We start from the raw sequence: 20,903 nt of genomic DNA, 5'->3' as shown, positions 1-20,903 counted from the left end.
GCTAACAACATGCTAATTCATGTAAGAATCATGCTACTAACATGCTAATTCATGCTAGAATTATCCTAGTAGCATGCTAATTCATGCTAGAATCATGCTAGTAACATGCTAATTCAACCACTTCAAACTTTCAGATTCGGCTTTTCAAGCCACCATAAAGTTTGTCCTCAAACTTTAATATCTAGTTGCCATTTAAAAGTTTTTAGGGTTAAATTGATGGATGTCAGTCTGAACAGTGCGTTACGTCCTTCTATTGCACTTTAATTTATCCTGACATCAATCATTTACCCCCGCGTGCTTCATTACGGACAAACTCTGAGAGGAAGAGTGTGTGCTAGGTTTTGTCCTTGAAAGCGCTGTAATATTCAATCATATTCTTCAAAACAGCCATTTAGAGAGATGCTGCATTTTATTTTTTTGCATTGACGCAATAAACGATAGCACAACTCAACTCTACATTATGAGATAAATATATATAGTTTGTTTTTCGGACATGTAGCAGAAGCCAAGCGAACCTATAGACCCGGGCTATTCAGTTAGTTTGTCATGGGGGCCTGTTCAAGAGAAATGACTTGCAATAAAAGTGACAATATAATTGCCCAAATGCTGTATTTTTGCTCCTTAAGACACACATTGTATTTTCCTACATTTAAATGTGAATATATTATATTTTGAATCTACATAACATCGCTTGTACTATGCGGCTTTCATATTCACATATTCAAATGTTGTATTTCAAAGCACAAAAGCAGTGCATTGCTTAAGTAGGCTTCTACATTCAGACACATTCATGTTTTCAACTGCATAGCAAATAGAGATGCAACGATTATAGATTTTGGTTTTACGATTATAGTCTGAAGAATAATCATGGTTTTGCAGTTATCTTAATTATTATGCATTTATTAAATTCAAAACACTACTAGTTTAGAAAATTGAAAAAGTTTAGAAAATTTAGTCAAGAAAACTGCTTATATTTTTGTGTTGTTTATTGCTGCTAATAAAATAATAAAAAACAAACAATAGTCCATTTCTCTTTTTAAACTTTTTTGATTTTAACTTGAGTGATAATTTACAATGAAAATAAATGAATGAATAAATAAATAAAAATAAGAATAAATAAAAACAGTGATTGTCTAATGTTATTTAAGCTATATCTTAGCTAAGAATTTAAATGAACTGTTGTTATCACATGCGTTCACACATACATAATAATTTGAATAACTTGAAATAATTGATCTAACCTAACTTTTGCTTACAATGCACTGAAAGCCACACACAACTCTTATAACTACAGCGCACCGCTCCCAATTTCCGCATGTCTTCATTAGAAATAATGAACTTGTGCGTGGAAAAAGTAAACCTTGAAACTGTCCAATACCTAGTAGAAACATGTTTTAATTATAAAGCTGTCAATTTTTGACTAGACATATATGATCATAAAATTATCAAGACTATTCAATGCACAGACCATTGTCAGGATTCCAGATTGTTTTTTTTTTTTTTTTTTTTTTTGCTTCATTTATTGAATTAATTTTATGGTTAGTTAGTCTTGCATGTATAGATTTACAGTGTTTATTTTTGACTTTGGCTAGTAAATGGTCATTTTTGACTGGTATATGTATTTTCCTCAACTTCCTCATTTATCTCACCAAGGACCACAGTTTCAGCTAAGAATGGTCTATAATGTTTAACTTTAGTCAATCTACATCTTAGAACGCCTGAGGGTGAGTTAACAAAAAAGTCCCTTTAATGATAACAGAATTTCCGTTTTTGCGTGAACTGTGCCTTAAAGTACTACAGATCACAGACTTTAAAATCTGCCACAATTAATGGCTTCCAGGTTTGGATATATCAGTGTCAGAAATTTTTCCTCTGCTATTTTTAAACGGTATCCCATCCAATACAAAGGTCATTGGTTTGATTCTTATTTGTATAAACTGATTACAGGGTGTCCTCTGGGTCTTAAAGTCTTAATGTCTTAAATTCCAAAAACTAAATTTTAGGCCTTAAAAAGTCTTAAATTCACTGAAATATTGTGTTGTGTGTCTTAAATAATTTTAAACAGGTCTTTTTCTCTGTCTAAGTAAAGATACCCAATCGAGCTGACATCAAGCCAATCCATCTTAATAAAATCAGGGAAAGAACACTAAAAACGTTTACACAATTCCTCATGATAACAACAGAGCAATAAATCTTAAATTTATCTTCCATTCATACAAAAACTATTTACAAAAGTAAGGGGGAGTAGATGTAATATTTATAGGCATGAAACTTAAGGTTTTATAACAGAAATGCAATAGGTTGAATAGAAGTTATACTCAATCAATTTGGACCAAAAGCCAACAAATAAATATTTTTAAGTAATTGTCTCCACTATCAATATACTTTTAACAATGTTTAACTTGGCATTTAAATAAAATAAAAAAAGAGTTCTTGTTTTGATGCATTCAAGTATGTTGCTAAGGAATAGCTACTTTTCTTTTTTCTATTGGGCCAACCGGATCATTAGAAACAACCATTAGTGTTTAGCCCAGTATGAGTCTAACTTTTCATTCATCAAGTTATCAAAATTAAATTTTACTTGATGAAACCTGCAGAATCCCTCTCATTAAAATGTGTACAGTGCAAGTTGCATTAAACTCAGATGTTTTATTGAAAATATATTTTTGGGATAAATGCAAAAGAAATTGATACAGATCACTTAATTATTGTAGAAAACAAAGTCATGTGTTTTTATTGCAACATAACCTTTCGATAAAGCCAAACGCTATCGGCTTTAATAACCATCGGTATTGTTTTCTACAACGATCAATTGAAGGTTCCTGTGAAACCTTTTGCTCTGCTTTTGTTTGTCTTTCTTTACCAGCAATTAGACTCATTAGTCAGTGTGTGTGATACAGTCATGAATTAGGTTGCTCATTAGCAGAAGTAGCGCTGATGTGCAGGAACGTTTTACTGATGTAAGGTGTCTCTTGTCTTCTCAGTACTGATGGCTGTTCTAGCGGGACATGGCATGGACTAATCTCTCTTAAATTTGCTCTCTCTCAAACGCCCTCTAAGTGAATGTGAAAGACTATTGTACTCTCAGCCAGAGGTACCAATTATTTATTTGTTTTTTGATGACTGATTGTAAGAAGTTCTTTAAATTGGTACACCCTATTGTTGGTATATTAAGCATTGATGTCATTTATGTGCATACAATTGAAATGCGTGAATAAAACATTGTAATATAGGCTTAGAGTATTTTGCGTGACTCACTCTCAAAGTAAATAAAATAAATCACCGGAGACGGCTTGTGAAACGTCACCTGTCTTTACTTCTTTCACCAGTCAGCGCTTACAAATGTAACAACCAACCTGGCATTCAGCCAATCAGAATGTACAAAGATGAAGATCCAAGTAAATCTAACATTTCGAACAGTAACGCAGATTCCACACTTTAACTACCATCTATCTGAACATATTTTTAATCTTACAACATTATTGAAAAATTAAGCAAGATTGCACAAGATGGAGGAACAGAATGAGGCATTGGTTTGCCAACAGGGTTGTTGTGTTGCATGTTGCGTTCCTTTATATTGCATAATACTGTATTCATTGTAGAGACCATTATTAGATTAAATCATAGCATATCATCTACACAACTATGCTTTTAGCCCATAAACCGGTAATGTACTGTAAACTTTATTTTCCCTTTTTTGACTATTTGTTCTGCAGCCTAATAATAGATTTAAATGCCACACAACACAGATAGGATAAACATCATACAACATTAATAGTACTAAAAACAACTTCTCATTGAAATTTAGCAAATCAATAGCACAGGAAACAAATGAATTTTTTAATCTACTGGTTCTTGACAAAGGGACCCTACATCAAGATACTGAGGGAAGGGATTGAAAAGAATCAAAAAGAGGATGGGATATGTCAGATGTAATCTGATAAGCTTTCTTTAACAACTAAATTTTATACAAATTGGTTAAAGCCTCGCATTTTCAACCGTAATACACACATATTTAAAATTTAAAGAGTGAGTTCTTCTGTTTCAGTTTTAAAGAAACAAACCATCATGTAAAGTCATGTAATGGTTTACAATGCTTTGAAAAACAGAACAAGATTTTCAGTTTACTATCTGGGGTTGTTGTTGTTAAGTGGAACAGATTGTTAATTCACCTTGTTTACAAGATGTAAGACTTTGGTGTCTCCAGAATGTGTCTGTAAAGTTTTAGCTCAAAATACCCATCAGATTATTTATTATATGATGTAAATTCTGCCCATTTTGGTATAGTGTGGCTGTTTTCGTAGCCTGTGGCTCTAAATCCATATGAGCTGAATTTCCCCGTCCACCACCTCGACGTGCATGTATGCTTCTTATGCGTTACCTCAGATAAACAGCCGTCAGTGATGGAGACAGACACGGATGAAGCTGAAATCGCTAGTCAAAATATCAAGTAAGTTTATTAGATGTATTTGTGGTGGAGTTTATTCAAGCTTTTCTGAAATGATGAGTCTCACACAAATGCTTATAGATGTACACATACACAAACACAAATGCGCGTTTACTGATACCATGCGCCCTTGGTGATTATAGTGGTTAAAAATGACATGCCGATTGTACTCCATTACAAACATGCTCTGTTTGAAAAACACTTTAAACTGGGATTTGGATCCTATTTTAAAGGGCCCAGAAACCCCTCTTTTTCAGTTCATGTCTACCTCAGGAATTTTTCAAAAAATGCTACGAGATGGGCATGAAGCAGTGGGTTGAGGGGGTGTGTTCGACAGTGCAGGGGGAAAAGAGTGAAGCAATTCGAGTGGAATGTCAGTTAGCTCACAAAATGAGACTCTGAGATACTGATTTTATAGTTTACAAAGTTAAAAAGTAAAGAAATCAACAGTAAGTAATGTAATGCCTTGTTAAATTTGTCATTTGTAATTTTTTATTATTTTAAATATACACAAAACTACAAATTGTTCTATCATTATAAAGATAATCGTGTTTATATAAACACTATAAATAAGGAGGACTTCTCTCCTCTTCAATCCCCAGGTCTGAATGCTGACACACTGGATAGCAATGCAGTCTCTTGCCATGTCTGTTCCAACCATTACCCCTGTTCGGTCTCCCGGCTTGACAGGTCTGCTTTACCTTCAGAATAATTAAGAAGCAGGCTCTTCTCACAGGAAAAGAAAACTCCACTATGAATAATAATGAGAAATTTTGATCCCGCCCGAAAATTGTTTAAACCCAAAAAGAAACTAGCTGACAAATAATCTAAATTATCCAGTTTTTCCCACACTTAAAGCTAACTGGTGCTAACATTGTGTAAACTGATGCTCAACACACACAATCTGTTAACATCTCAAAAAAGTACTCCAGGGTTTCTTGAACCTTTAACGTCAGTAAATCTTTTTACTACGTTTTATTATTTTACACTATACCTACACACAGTTCTGTCCAAACAGCTTACAAAAGTTAATTTTCATCATAGGTGCCCTTTAAAAGGATTACACTGGTAGCTGGTAGACTTAGCTCATAAACAGGTAATATAAATCTTAAAATGTTCTGCATGTTATGAAGTGGCCTAATAACTAAATGGAATAAGCTTTTAGCACATCGTGGACATTCATGTGTAAATGTTGGCCTTTTCAAATTTTCATTTTTTACCTAATAGGCACAATATTTTATGTATATACGTGGGACAAATTTTTTTAAAGTGGCTACATAAACCATTGGCCTAAAAGCATGCACCAGTTAATGTATATTGGAGATGTATATTAGTAATTGCATTTAGTCATTATTTTATTAAATGTTCTATTGTTCTTTTTTCTGTTCTAAATGATCAGTGATCAAAAACATTTTCGTTTTGGTTTTGCTTTGCTTGCGTTTTCAGTGCTATACACATCTTGTCATGCCATTGACAACTTGCCATTGGGGTATTAATTGATTATTAATTTAAACAGCAATTCTCTCCTGATAATTTACATCCCTACCAGCAGCAAACTACTTAATCATAGCAACTCCAGATGGTCAAGCTACTTTTGGAATGTTGGTGACAGTAAATGACAAAACCATCGCCTTGCGCTGGGTTTTCCAACAGAAAAATTTTCCCGCTGTTGTAACTTTTGGGTCTAATGATGTTTATTATCACACGGCTGTATGTCCTAATAAGCTTAGACAGTTCTCTCTCTCAGGCTTCAAATAGACAGCAATAAGGAGTGTCTTTGTTGCTGCTGTAATGGCAGCTCTCCTCCTGGTCTCACCTGTGCTCCTCTGAGAGAGGGCTATGGTGCTGCAGGCTTCACTGATGCTAAATTACTGCCACTACTCAGCACCACACAGAAACCCAAGCTGCGCTCAGAGAACTCGCAAATCCGTCATAATATTGTAATTATGGAAGTAGGAGGCTGACAACAAAGCAAACAACAAAGCTTTGAAAAAATAGGAATGGATAGAAAGTCAGGAGCAAAACACGTGTTCATATTAACTCATAAATAAGCAAATCGCCTGATCGAAGCTCTTCATTGTTTTTGTTTTTTTTTTCTTTCTTGCTGGCCTGCAAATGGACAAACAAGCTTTTCTCTGACTGTTCTCTTTGGCATTGCTCTTTTTAGCATTTCTCAATCAAATCCAATGCCCTATAAATGTTTGCCCAGGCTTCTGAAGGAGTTACCATGGTTACGTGGCTCTTGTAAGCTGGTAGTCAGACTGAGGCTTCAGTTATATCTGTCAGATACAGGGCTGCAGACAGACTCAACACCACCTTGAGGATGAGAAAAGTACCGCAACATGTTTGCCTGTATCAGGGCTTTCTGACTAGGGTCTAGTACAGGGGTGGGCAAACTCGGTCCTGGAGGGCCGGTGTCCTGCACAGTTTAGCTCCAACCCTAATCAAACACACCTGCTTATAGATTTCTTGTGATCTTAAAGACACTGATTAGCATATTCAGGTGTGTTTGACTAGTGTTGGAACAAAACTCTGCAGGGACACCGGCCCTTGGGGATCAAGTTTTCCCATCCCTGTCTAGTAGGAAAAATTGGAGAAGAAGAAAAAAGATATAAGCAAACATAGTTATTAAACCAATAAAATAATCAATTTTCATGGTAAAAAATCTAATAAAATCTACATAATTCTAATTTATATATTTGTTTAATTAGTTTCTGCCATGTTCACAGTTTTTACTATAATGCTGAAGAGTTTCATTGTCTTAACAGGAATTTGTATTTTATATATTTGTCAGATAACACTTATTATAACACTTATTTATCATTGTAGTATTTATATATGCTATAGTGCTACATGATTATTATCTTAATTTATCATATTTTCTGAATGTTATTTGTAATGTTGAGTACTGTTTGATACACTGTAAAACCCAAAAAGTTAAGGTAACTCAAACCATTTGAGGAAACCGATTGCAACAAAGAATTTAAGTTCAAAAACTAATACAAATTAGCACTGTGAACTTAATCCATTTGAGTAAATGAAGCAATTTGAGCACTGTAAAACCCCATAAATGAAGAGAACTCAAACCAACTGAGTACTGTAAAACCTAATAAGTTAAGGCAACTCAAACCATTTGAGTTAAACTAGTCTACATGAGTACTGTGAACTTATTCCATTTAAGTCACGGTAATGATGTATTTAATGAACTCATCTTCAACACTGAGTTCAAAAATCTTCACAAATGAGTAGAATTAACTTTTAGCCAATTTTGAGTTAACTACACGCATTCATTTGATAAAGTTGTTTACAGTGTATATATCGTGTAATAAATGGTTCTAAAATTATTCTATATAAAATAAATATATAAAACATTATAAAATATAAATAAAATAATATTTTAATGATATGTTTTAGACTATATTAGTCCCAAAGGAAAACCCATATCAAAGCAGGGAGTGTGTCTATGTATGGTGTGTATGTGTATATATATATATATATATATATATATATATATATATATATATATATATATATATATATATATATATATATATATATATATTTATATATATATATATATATATATATATATATATATATATATATATATATATATATTTATATATATATATGTGTGTGTGTGTGTGTGTGTGTGTGTGTGTGTGTGTGTGTGTGTGTGTGTGTGTGTGTGTGTGTGTATGAGCAATATCATACGAGTAGCATTGCAATGTGGCTGTATATCAGCACTGGTGGGAGGTGTGCGTTGTACCACCAGTGACAATATACAGCCACATCGCGCTCACTGCTACGAGTGTTAAATTGCTTTTATACAACAGTTCAACAGCATAACCATGAATAAAAAGAAAACCAAACACGGACAGTCTAAAATCCCTTTTGAATCAGGAGCTACTTGCTTCCACCATTCATTCACTTTTGAAGCTGACATCAGAACAGCAGAAACCGTTTCTACTTCACAAACGTCACTTTAGAACTAGTATTTGAATGTTTCTCTAGCGTAATGTCTAAAGTGATGACAAAAATTAGCAAGGCTTATTTCTGCTTGGTGACTGTAGCTTTGTGGCTAAATGACTAACATGGATTTTATTGAGAGAATAGCTGTGTATATGTGCTTTATGAAGGCTGAAAAACAGCGTAGATACGTTTGGAGCAGTTTCTGAGTCCACTAGATCCTTTCAGAAGTGCACCCAGCTCTGTGAGCTTATAAACTCCTTCTGAAACGTAACATGGATGATGGAAGATTTCCCCCAGGACACCAACAACAGGCGCTACATCATAACCACGGCACTACAAGAAAAAGCTTCTGATTCGTTTACATAGCGCGAATGTTCGCTGAACTATATATTTTCCAACTTGAGGGAAACACATCAATTGCCTCAATCGTGCAAAACACTCAACTCGCCCAGTTTCATTCACGTGAATCGTGTCATTTGTGCTGCCTCATTCGCGCGTATCGCGCTGCAGGATGTCTGTTCGTGCATTTGCATTGACTTAACATATAAATCACTCTCGCTGGTCACTTCTGCGTCTGGTATGAACACAGCATAAGGGCTTATTTTGCGGTCTCTATCACCATCTTGTAGATGGCGCTGAATAATTGCAATCTAAACAACTTGTGTTGTCCAACAGCTGTAATATTTGTCAAACTGTAGAGAGTTTATGGATCTGCTGTCGCTCTATGTGGGCGGAGTATTACAGAAAAGTGAGAAGGCCTTAGGAGTTCTGATATTGCAGAATATTGCACTGTAAATTGCAGATTTGAGAACCAGACAGAACTGTTATATAAATAAATGACAATTATAATAAAATAATAGATTATAATACATAATGTAATATTATGTAAAGTTTTACATATTTTACAAATGTATTTAGTTGCTGCTTATACTGAATTTAGTTTTATTTTATCTCTGGTCTGCTCTGCGGATTTAAAAGTCTGAAAACCACTGACCTACATTTTCTTCTACCGCACTCCAACATTTAAATGAATTATATCATGAGACATTTATGTGCTTGATCTTTCGAGATAAAAGAGCTGGATATATATTAAAACATACTGTAACTTTCCCTCTAGTCCAAAAAACATTTTCTATTGACAATATGCTTCAGAAACATCCTGTTACGAACTTGTGCGAGGCGTCAGACAAATGTGTTATGGCTGCTATTAAAGAAAACAGTCAGTGTCGATACCTGAAATGGCTGTAAATATTTCAATATAACCTTAATGCTTGCAGCTTATGAGTGCAATGTGAAACATAGGATCCCCTCATCTTCTTCCTGTCTTATCTAATGGCCCCTGCATTAACGCGCACATCCATCCTGAAATGAACAAAAGCAGGCTGCATTGCTATTTGTTGGGTGTATTTGGTCCATGCTGATGTCTTGTTGATCTCTAACTTCTTTCAATTTAATATGAGGGTCTCCTTTGAGCTCCATCCACTGTTAAACCCTGGAGAAATAAAGAAAGATGAGTATTTATTCATGTGGACATGGACTGTATGTAAAGATAACAGTTACCGCATTGAGCTGAATGATAATAGATAAGGAAGCAATTAAGAGGTTTTAGATAATAAGAAGCTGTGTGGGGTCTGGACATTAAGGAATATCTATTCCACATTGCCTTGTTTTCATTTGCAAACAACAGTGAAATATTATGTCTACCTTGATTAAAGGAATTCTTCATCCATATTATAATTTATGATTATTTACCCTTCACTTTTTCCAAACCTGGTGTGATTCACAAAATTTACATTTACATTTAGTCCTTTAGCAGACGCTTTTATCCAAAGCGACTTACAAATGAGGACAAGGAAGCAATTTACACAACTATAAGAGCAATGGATAAGTGCTGTAGGCAAGTTTCAGGTATGTAAAGTGTAAGAAGCAAACAGTTGCAATAGTCCAGTCTGGAGAGAACAAGAGCTTGAACAAGGAGTTTAGCTGCATGTTCAGATAGGAAGGGTTAGACCTTTCTGATGTTACAGAGTGCAAATCTGCAAGATCGAGCAGTTCTAGAAATGTGGTCAGAGAAGTTTAGTTGGTCATCATTCGTTACTCTAAGGCTTTTCACCGTTTTGGATGCAGTAATGGTTGCCCCATCCATCTGGATTGAAAAGTTATGGTGTAGAGTCGGGTTGGCAGAAACTTCAAGCATTTCCATTTTCATGAGTTTAAGCTAAAGATGATGATCTTTCATCCAGTGTGAAATGTCTGACAGGCAGGATGAGATGCGAGTTGGAACCAAGGGATCATCAGGGTGAAAAGAGAGGTATAGCTGGGTATCATCAGCATAGCAGTGGTAGGACAATCCATGTTTCTGGATGACTGATCCTAAAGATGTCGTGTAGATGGAGAAGAGAAGTGGCCCAAGAACAGAGCCCTGTGGTACCCCAGTGTTTAGATGCTGTAGGATGGACACCTCTCCCCTCCAAGATACCCTGAATGACCTGCCAGAAAGGTAAGATCTGAACCACTGAATAACAGTGCCTGCAACGCCCAGTGACTCAAGTGTAGATAGCAGGATCTGGTGGTTTACAGTGTCAAAAGCAGCTGACATATCCAGCAAGATGAGGACTGATGATTTAGAGTCTGCTTTAGCCAGTCTGAGATCCTCCACAACCGAAAGCAGGGCAGTCTCAGTTGAGTGGCCTATGTTACAAAATAAAAATGATGTAATATAATTTTTGGTGCATCAGGAAATAAACTATTAGTGTTTCTTAATCGCTGCTGGAGATCCCTTGTTTGAAACATATTATTTAAAGATTTAAACTTCCATAATAATGCTCCTGAAGGGGGTGAAGCAACAACTTTTTGTAGGTAAAATCTGAAACAGATGTTTTTTATATAATAATGTTTCATGTAATTATTTTTCATGTCATTATATTTTACAATTATTGTTTTCTTGGCTTGCTTTATTTTAGTTTTTCTCCATACTTAATTAAAACTTGACATTTTCGTTCTCTTTTAAATATCATTGAGATTATTCCATATTTCTTTTCTATTTTATATATTTCTATTACTATAGTAAACTAAACGTAAAACCACTTACAATGACATGTAGTCTAATCTTATATCCAATGAAGCAAAAAACTAGTTTCATATATTTATCTATGACATTACTTTTGTTTTCAGAAATTAAATGTTACAAAAATAAAATATTTTTATTAATTTATTAATTTTACTTAGGCTTAGTCCCTTTATTTATTTGTGGCTGCCACAGCTTAATGAACCTCCAACTTATCCAGCATGTTTTATGCAGTGGATGCCCTTCTAGCTGCAACCCAGTGATGAGAATCACCCATACACACTCACATTCACACTCATAGGCAAGGCAAGGCAAGGCAAGTTTATTTATATAGCACATTTCATACACAATGGCAATTCAAAGTGCTTTACATAAACAGGAATAAAAGAAACAAGTAAAATAAAAATAAAAACAAATAATAAAAATGCGTAAAAACAAAACAAAACATAAAAACAGGTAAAATGTGATATAAAAGAATGAAGAAGAAGAGAAAAACATGATAGTGCAATCTGTCGGACGCAGCACAGTGCTCATTCAGTAAAGGCACAGCTAAACAGATGTGTTTTCAGTCTTGATTTGAATGTGCCTAATGTTGGAGCACATCTGATCATTTCTGGAAGCTGATTCCAGCAGCGGGGGGCATAGTGGCTGAAGGCAGATTCACCCTGCTTTGACTGAACTCTTGGAACTTCTAGTTAATATGATCCTAATGATCTGAGTGATCTGTTAGGTTTTTATTCAGTGAGCATATCTGTGATGTATTTAGGTCCTAGGCCATTTAGTGATTTATAGACCAGTAATAATACTTTAAAATCTATTCTGAATGTAACTGGCAGCCAGTGTAAAGACCTGAGGACCGGTGTGATGTGCTCTGATTTTCTGGTTCTGGTTAGAATTCTGTCTGCAGCGTTCTGGATGAGCTGCAACTGTCTGACTGTCTTTTTAGGAAGACCAGTGAGGAATCCATTACAGTAATCCACCCTGCTGCTGATAAAAGCATGAACAACTTTCTCTAAGTCTTCACTACAAAGCATCTGATTCTTGCTATGTTTTTGAGATGATAGTATGCTGATTTACTGACTGCTTTGACATGACTTTTAAAACTCAGATCTGACTCAAGAGTCACACCAATATTCTTGACCTTATTTTTTGTTGTAGTGTCATACACTATGTCCAATTTAGTTTATAAAATTCTCCTGTACCACATCTTTGGACTGTGGGAGAAACCGGAGCACTCAGAGGAAACCCACATGAACACAGGGAGAACATGCAAACTTCTCACAGAAATGCCAGTACTAACCACTGAGCCACCGTGCCACCCAAATATATTTATAATTAAATTACCTATCATATGTCATTATTTGTATTTTTTATTGAATTACAGTTTACTCAAAACACTGCAGACATGTTGCAGATATTTTACAGTAGACAAAGGCTCACATTCTAAATGTAAATCTAAACCCATAACATATATTTGTTTTCCCAAAGCTCTGAAAATGTTGATCTTGTATAACATAAAAGCAGCTTTCTTCACGAGCTGCATTCAAAATGGAATAAATGTATTTGTAGTGCACTAAGAAGGGAGCAGAATTGTCAGTCGGATGATTGTTCAAACTGAACCGTATTAAAAATAACTTTGAGAAAAACAAATTACATAAAATGTGGGCTTTAAGCTTTCAAAAGGATTTCAAGTGAATGGTGAAGTGTTGAAAAGGAATAGGGCATAGGGAGGATGAGCCAGTAAATTTGCTTCTAACTACAGTTCTAGATGTGTAGCTCCAACCACACAAGTTTGTGATGCTCTTTTTCGAGTGTTCATTCAAATGATATATTTGGGAAACATTGAATTTCCAAACTATGTATTGACAAACTTGCAATCTTAGCTGGCCAGCAAAGGTTTTGGAAAATGCACCAGTTTATTTCTTCTGTTATACGCAAAATAAGGGTTACACTTAATTTTGATGGCCTGTTTGTTTAATTTAGATTAAAAGTAGACTTGCTGTGCGTTAACACCGAAGGAAGTGAGAGTGTCAAAGCTCGCTCTGGCAACCCTGGCGAGAATGCTGTCTGCCTTCAGCTCTGACGGCGAGAGCGTCATGTATGACTATAGCGAGGGCTTAAATGGAGCAGGGCTCATAATATTGAGTGGAAAAAGAAAAAAAAAAAGACAGCTTGGAAACATAACCTGCTTTCTATTTTTTAGGAAACCTTGGGTTTTAGGTTTTGAAAAGGGAAACAATTACACCACTCCTTACAAACTTTTAGGATACAGGGTATCAGATTTGCACAATCGATATGCACAAAGCTTGACAGACCTCCTGCGCAGAGCTATAGTTGCTAAGCCACGATTGGTATGTGGCGGTTTTCGGGTGTGGCTTAGCAAAGGGTCAATTGGAAATCCGGCGACCGCAATAATCAAACCCTTGTAAACAACTGAGGTCTAAACCAAAATTTACAGTGGCTGTGTTCTCTCAAGCGGTGGACTTCTTCATTCTGATTGCTTGCCGCCAAACCGCGTCATAGCTTATTACTATCAAGTTGACTTGATCTCAACTCTCCTCGACGTCCTCACATATCGCGGCCAGCTCCCATTGAAAATGAATCAGTTCCAGCTACTTTGACGCTCTCACCACTTTTGGTGTGAAGGTACAGTTAGGTTGGGTTTAGGGTTAGTGTAAGTTGACATGTACTTGTAAAGTCTCTTATAGTCAGTTAAATATCTGTTGAAGGAGCAGTATCAACAGATATTAAGCAGAGAATCTACTAATACTCAAAAGGACCATCAAAAAAAAAAATGTGTAACCAAGATAAGATATTTTGACGAATGTCGGAAAACAGCAGCCACTGATTCCATAGTATTTTTGTTCCTACTATTCAAGTCAATAGCTGATGCTTTCCAAAATCTTTCAGAATATCTAGTATTGTTATCAGCAGAATGATATGACAAAAGTTCTGCACAATCCTTAAAACAAATTTTATTTAACATATTTGCAAGTATTGTACATCTATACTGCCTCGTTTTTGTCTGTGTACAATTCAGTAAAACAAATGACTACTTGTAATTTGATTAAACTCTATGAACTTACTCCAGCCTTCCTACTTGATATGCTTGTACAGTGTTGGACCTGGTGTATTGGACTGTTTGACTGACGTATCTGGACTGCTGAATGATAATGTCGCTTATACCTGAGATCTGTCTAAAAATAAAAGCAGTTTCATAGCCTCGTGGATTTCTCCAGGGGAGGTGCCATTTGAAAATTGGCCTGTAAAAGTTATGCTTGCTATGACAGGCGTATATGCCTGAGGTGGCGGTGAAATTGACTTCAATATTGCTGTTTGTCAGTAAATAGAGCATTGCGAATATTGGCTGCTATTTTTACATTTTCAGAGATCATCTGAAACGATCACCTTAAAGAAGACAATATCTTCATATATTTGGAAGAGAAGGCCTTGTCATCTAAAATTAAGATGCAGCCATTGTTTTCTAATCCCCGTGGCTGTGATGTGAACAACAAAAAATTCTCTCAGTTGTGGTATTTAGATTGATTCAGTTATTGACAATGATTTTTTTTTGTTTGTTTGTTTTACAACTTACACTGTAATTCTAAACCTATTTAAATACAAATACACACATTTTTTTAATGGAGAATGTTTTTGGAATAGTGGCATGGTGGCTCAGTTGTTAGCACTGTTGCCTCACAACAAGAAAGTCGCTGGTTCGAGTCTGGGTCAGCTTGCATTTCTGTGTGAAGTTTGCCTGTTCTCCCCTTGTTCGCATGGGTTTCCTCCGGGTGCTCTCCCGGGTTTCCCCCACAAGTCTAAAGACATGCGCTATATGTGAATTGTGTAGGCTAAATTGTCCATAGTATATATGTGTGTGAATGGGAGTGTATGGGTGTTTCCCAGTAATGGGTTGCAGCTGGAAGGGCATAGGCTACGTAAAACATATGCTGGATAAGATGACTGTTTACTCCGCTTTGGCAACCCCAGATTAATAAAGGGACTGAGCCGAAAAGAAAATGAATGAATTAATTTATTAATAATAAATTGCAGACAATTGATTGTTCCTATATTTAAAACCTAAACTAAAAAACTTCCTACTGTAGATTTTATTTTATTTTATTTAACACTGTTTTTATTGATTTTAGTCGCTGCCGAGTGCTCCGGTTTTCCCCACAGTTCAAAGACATGCGCTATGGGTGAATTGGATGAAATTGTGAATGCATGTTTTTGGAATAAAAAATATGTTTTGTTTGCCAGGTCGCACATTGTTAAATCAAAACTTTGGATACTGTTAAAGTCAATAAATGGCAAACGGCAGGGGTCATCAAACTTGTTCCTGGAGGGCCAGTGTCCTGCAGATTTTACCTCCAACCCTAATCAAACACACCTGAACTAGCTAATTAAGGTCTTCCTAGATATACTTGAAACAACCAGGCAGGTGTGTTGAGGCAAGTTGGAGCTAAACCCTGGAGAGACACCGGCCCTTCGGGACCGAGATTGTGACCCCTGGCATACGCCATCAAAACCTAAAAAGCTAAAGTAAAAAAAATATATTTTTTTTTATTATAGTCCAGACCAAACGATTAATAAATACGTAATTGTAACGGAGGCCAGCTAGTAAGTGCTGTGCAGGTAAACCTCACTCCTCTGACGTCTAAAGGTGCTCTAGCGACAAATACTAGAAACCATGGTCTTTAGCCTCCTTGTAAGAGCAACCGACTGCCATGCGGAAGGTTGCTGGTTCGATACCAGCTCGGAGCGGGTTGGGTGGCGTAGGACTGGCGGGGTTACATAATGCATCATGTATGCATCATAAGTATCTTTTTGTATTTTTTTAAACCATTTATTTTTATTTTCAGAGAAACATTTTGGGGAAGAATAAGTATTTTAGGATGTTTTCTCACCTGCCTTATTTAGTTCGGTTAAATCGTACTACCTAACTAGTTCGTTTCTTTTTCTCTTGGTGTGGTTCGTTTGGGCAGGTGTCAACATAGTAATCGCACTTGGGTGCACACCAAAAGCGACCAAAATAAGCATACCAAGACCTTGAAAATGTGGTCTCATTATATTTTCAAACAAACCCTGGAGCGGTTTGTTTGTGGTGAGAATATGATCCGAACTTAAACAGACCCAACTGCAAAAAGTACTGTGCCCTTTTGGACTAATCCAGCTGTGCCCTTTTGGACTAATCCAGTGCGTTGCTCATTATGGAATGTGGAGGAAAAATATTTGTTGACAGTGCTTTACCAACAATTTTAAACAGAGAGAGAGTGAGGGAAAATCATTACCTGATCTATCATTGGTAATATTTCTGGAATATGACCATGTCGCAGTTTTAATTCACCCCTCCTCCTGATGTGACTCGAGATGTGCCTTTACCATTTGCAATGCTTTGAAACATTGTTTTCCAGCCGCAGTAGCGCTTCATTCACGAAATGTATAGTTTGTCTAAAGTGATGTATACAAGCTATATAGTATACTATGACCAGCGATACAATCAGCTAGCGCAGTCGACCTTCCATAGTAAAAAGCAACATTTTGTGTCTGCCAGTTTGTTTACTTGTGGGATTTAAATTGCCATTTTCCCGCATGTTAATTCTAACCAATTGAAAAGCAGTTTATGAAATGCATTCAATAACAGCTGGCCAATAAGTGATGTGGATTTTTTCACATGACTGCATTTTGGTTATTTTCAACTGGTTGTGGTGTGAAAAGGATAAAAAAGGCGGAAATTTGATACAATGTATCATTTATTGCCCTTGGTCTGGACCAAATGAACCAAACTGCAGATGTGAAAGCACCCTTAGTAGTATTTCAGTCCAAATAATATTTAAAATAATGGAAATGTCACAGTGAAACAAAGCACTAAACTGACTCAAAATAACATTAGTTTTCTTTATGCAAAGTATTACAATTTGTTTTCAGGATGAAGCCTACAGTAGCTCTAGAATGCTTTTAGTTTTGCCATGCCATCTGCACTATGAAAATAAAAATATATTCCTCACTGTATGTGAAACCTGTTTTAGCAGTAAATAACCACAGTCTGAAAGTAACCTCATCATTATACCATTTCATATGACACTGCAATTCTAAGATTCTGACTGTACACCGCAGTTTGTGCAGTTCATGACAGAAAACTGATAGGCTGAACAAATAACACCGATCACCGTTTGGGATTTCTTTGCTGTCACAAGAAATGCAAACAAGTGAAGACTCTTCATGCGTGAGAAGAAAATCCATTCTTAACACTTTACGCTGACTACTGTATGTTATTAAATAAACAATTTGCCACAAACACACTGACAAGTCTGTGAGGAACATCTCTCCGGAGCGGTGCACTAAGAAAAGAGTAATTTCATTTCATGTGTAAATATCTGCTTGATGTCGGCAAGTGTAGATACACCAAAATCTAAGCTGACAGCCTAGACAAGCAATTACAGTTCTTTGTGCGGTTTACAGGTGATGGACATGGAGCAGAGAACCTCAAACCTGCAAACGAATGCCAACGACCTGCGAGAATCAGCGTGCACTTCAAATTCAGTGCGCACTGACAAGAGGGATGAAGTGTGTTTGTCTGCATTTCCATACGTGCCGAGACTACAAGCAAGAAACACATACACACGCAAAGGGAAGACAACCGTTCTGGGTGTGATGTCAATTTTTATGTGCGTCTCCTGTGGCGGAGTTGCTTTCACTTGTCAGCCTGCTTGTTTAAGAACTCGCCTGTAAGGGCTCAGATCATCTCCAGATTGAAGATTCTTTTGGGTCGATTCTTTCTGCGTGCACATACACCAAGCATGCTGGAGAAGGGAAATGAGGTGGAAAGAGATGCCCACCCATTGATCGGTTCTGCTCTGATGTTCTTACTCACATCCTGCATATGCAAATTAACTTTTTGCTTAAAATAATGACAATTTTTAGTTGCTGTGAGCATGGTTTTATGCTTATGTGATGAATTGATTGTGACTCCTCTTAAAGAGGTCATCAAATGTACTTTTAATAATGAATTGCTACTCAGCATTGTTTAAAATGTGTATACATATAATTTTGCTTCAGAAAAGTATTTGTAAAAACTAACATTTACCATCCTCAATTTCACTCCCCCTAAAAAAGCTCCATTTGAATGGGCATTACCTCTGGCGGAAACTAATGCAAATGTCTGCTGCTAGGATTGAGAGCGTTTCCTATGCACTATTTGAAAAGTTAGTCAAACCAATGGTATTACAAACTAGACTCAGAACAAGGGCTGGGCGATATTGCACAACAAGTTATCACGATATCATGTTTCATATCATTTGATATTGTTCAATATTTGTAACTATGCAATAAGGAATATTGCGATTTTTCATTTATTTAACCACCTTATTTTAATTTACCAACATTACTAAGGAAAATAGTTTTAATAGTCAAAAAAATATATATTTAAAGGGCACCTATGGTGAAAAATCTACTTTTCAAGCTGTTTGGACATACAGTACATGTTTGTACGTATAGTGTATATACTGTCATATGGGGTGATATAAACACACCCAGTCCTTTTTTTTTTTTTAAATTTAACAACATATGGTGGACCAATTGGAGTGGTTTTCAGATCGACCCCAACTTTACGTAGGAGTGCGGTCCCCCCGCCCACCAATATTGATTGACAGCTGCGCGCATTAACATGTCTCCATAGTAATGCATATACTCATATCGACAAAACAGGACGCGCGCAAAGCAACCGGGAATAAAAGGTCTGTTCAGGTTGCTAGGATCATCAATCATCATCAGACGTGATCAAGAGTGAGTTTTACAAGTTTTTAAATGTTTTAAAACGTGTGCACGTGTGTAATGTAGTACAGCGATTCACTTCAGATTCACTTCATCAGCACAGCCTCGTGTCTCTCTCACTGTCTATCTGTGTGTGTCTGCCTGCATCTCTACGCTATGTATGTGCGTTTGTGTCTACGCTACTTGTCTGTGCTATATGTGTGTGTGTCTGCCTGCGTCTCTACACGATGTATGTGCGTGTGTGTCTGCGCTAGCCTACTTGTCTGCGCTATGTGTGTGTGTGTCTGCTTGCGTCTCTACGCTATGTATGTGCGTGTGTGCCTGCGTGTCTGCGCTGTGTGTGAATGAACTTATTGTTGCAACTCCACAAAAAATGCATCAAATACTAATGGTAAAGTTCTTACTGTAGTATTTCTCACAAACGTTACGTGAGATCTGCTTCCTGAGGCAGCCGAGGGCATGTTGAGGCATGTGGCTGGGATCGGTGGGCGGGGATGACTCGCCTTAAAGGCCCAGTGCAAAAAAATAGCAACAACCTTTTCCCAGCTATAATACAGACATTTCAAACAGTTATAATAAATACTCTGATGGGTGTTTTGAGCTGAATCTTTACAGACACATTCTGGGGACACAAAAGACTTATATTAAATGTTAAAAAAGGGGTAACCTATGTGCCCTTTAAACTACCATCCCTGTATAATAAAATAACCATAAGTGTTAAAGAGACTCTTAAACTTGATAAATGAAATGTTACAAAGTGTGTGCAATGGTAAAGGTAGATCAACATCTGTAAAGTGTCAATAATAATACACTACACCTCAAACTCTGTAAACAAGACTAATTATGATTATTAAATCTGAGCTTTCAAGTAAAAGAACTAACCATCATTATTCAATACATACTGCAACGTTACAAATTCTGAAGTTGAATGATTACATTACCCCTATGCTAAAAAAAATCTTTCAGATGGGAAGCTAGTGCCTGGGGTGCACAAGAAAAGAAACCAAAAAGCCACACTGTGCACGTCACTCCCATGTGCGTGTCTCCATTGGAAATGACAAACTAACACCCTAAGCTAATTGGCATTGCTTCCAAGGCGCTCACTTAGCAGCCACTTTTTTAGTAAAACTATAGCCTTCATACTGAAATTTCATACCGAACTCTTTTCATTATCGATATTGACAATGGTGTTCCGTCAATAAATACTGATATCGATTTTATTGCCCAGCCCTATTCAAACTTAACTTTATTATCCCATTTAGGGAATCTAAAATTGCAGCAAGGTTCCATGTACACATTACCAAATTATTACCACAAAACATACCATACATCCTTTTTTAGATCTCCCTCCCCGCTGGACTCATTTAATGATAATGGCCACCAATATAAATGAATTTCTAATTATGTTTGTCCTGCCACTAGGATTTCCAAAACGACAACATGTTTTCTAAAATGTCAAGATGACACCTAGATATTCATGTGTGTCAATAATTTTAAACCTTCAAAAGTTGTTGCTATTAACTACAATAATGAATCTAGGGATGATAATAATTTGCAAAATACATGTTAAAAACAGTAACAATTAATAAAAAAAACTAAAATCAGGGCAAATATAAAAAAAATAAACACATCAAAGTACAAACA

At 36.2% G+C, this 20,903-nt stretch overlaps 1 long non-coding RNA gene across 3 annotated transcripts in view; it reads left to right on the top strand.

Moving 5' to 3' along the window:
• Nucleotides 1-20,903, top strand: part of LOC141376180 (uncharacterized) — a 93,373-nt gene that overhangs the window by 33,355 nt on the left and 39,115 nt on the right. Inside the window, exon 4 of one of the 3 annotated variants that reach the window (XR_012385577.1) lies at nt 17,949-18,534. The exons of the other annotated variants lie outside the window; for them this stretch is intronic. This is a non-coding gene — a long non-coding RNA (uncharacterized lncRNA). Of the gene's footprint in view, nt 1-17,948; nt 18,535-20,903 lie in introns of those variants that run through there. 3 annotated transcript variants of the gene reach the window in all.

The sequence above is a fragment of the Danio rerio genome, chromosome 9, assembly GCF_049306965.1.
Source record: "Danio rerio strain Tuebingen ecotype United States chromosome 9, GRCz12tu, whole genome shotgun sequence".
NCBI lineage: Eukaryota > Metazoa > Chordata > Actinopteri > Cypriniformes > Danionidae > Danio > Danio rerio.
This window is presented reverse-complemented; position numbering and strand designations above follow the sequence as displayed.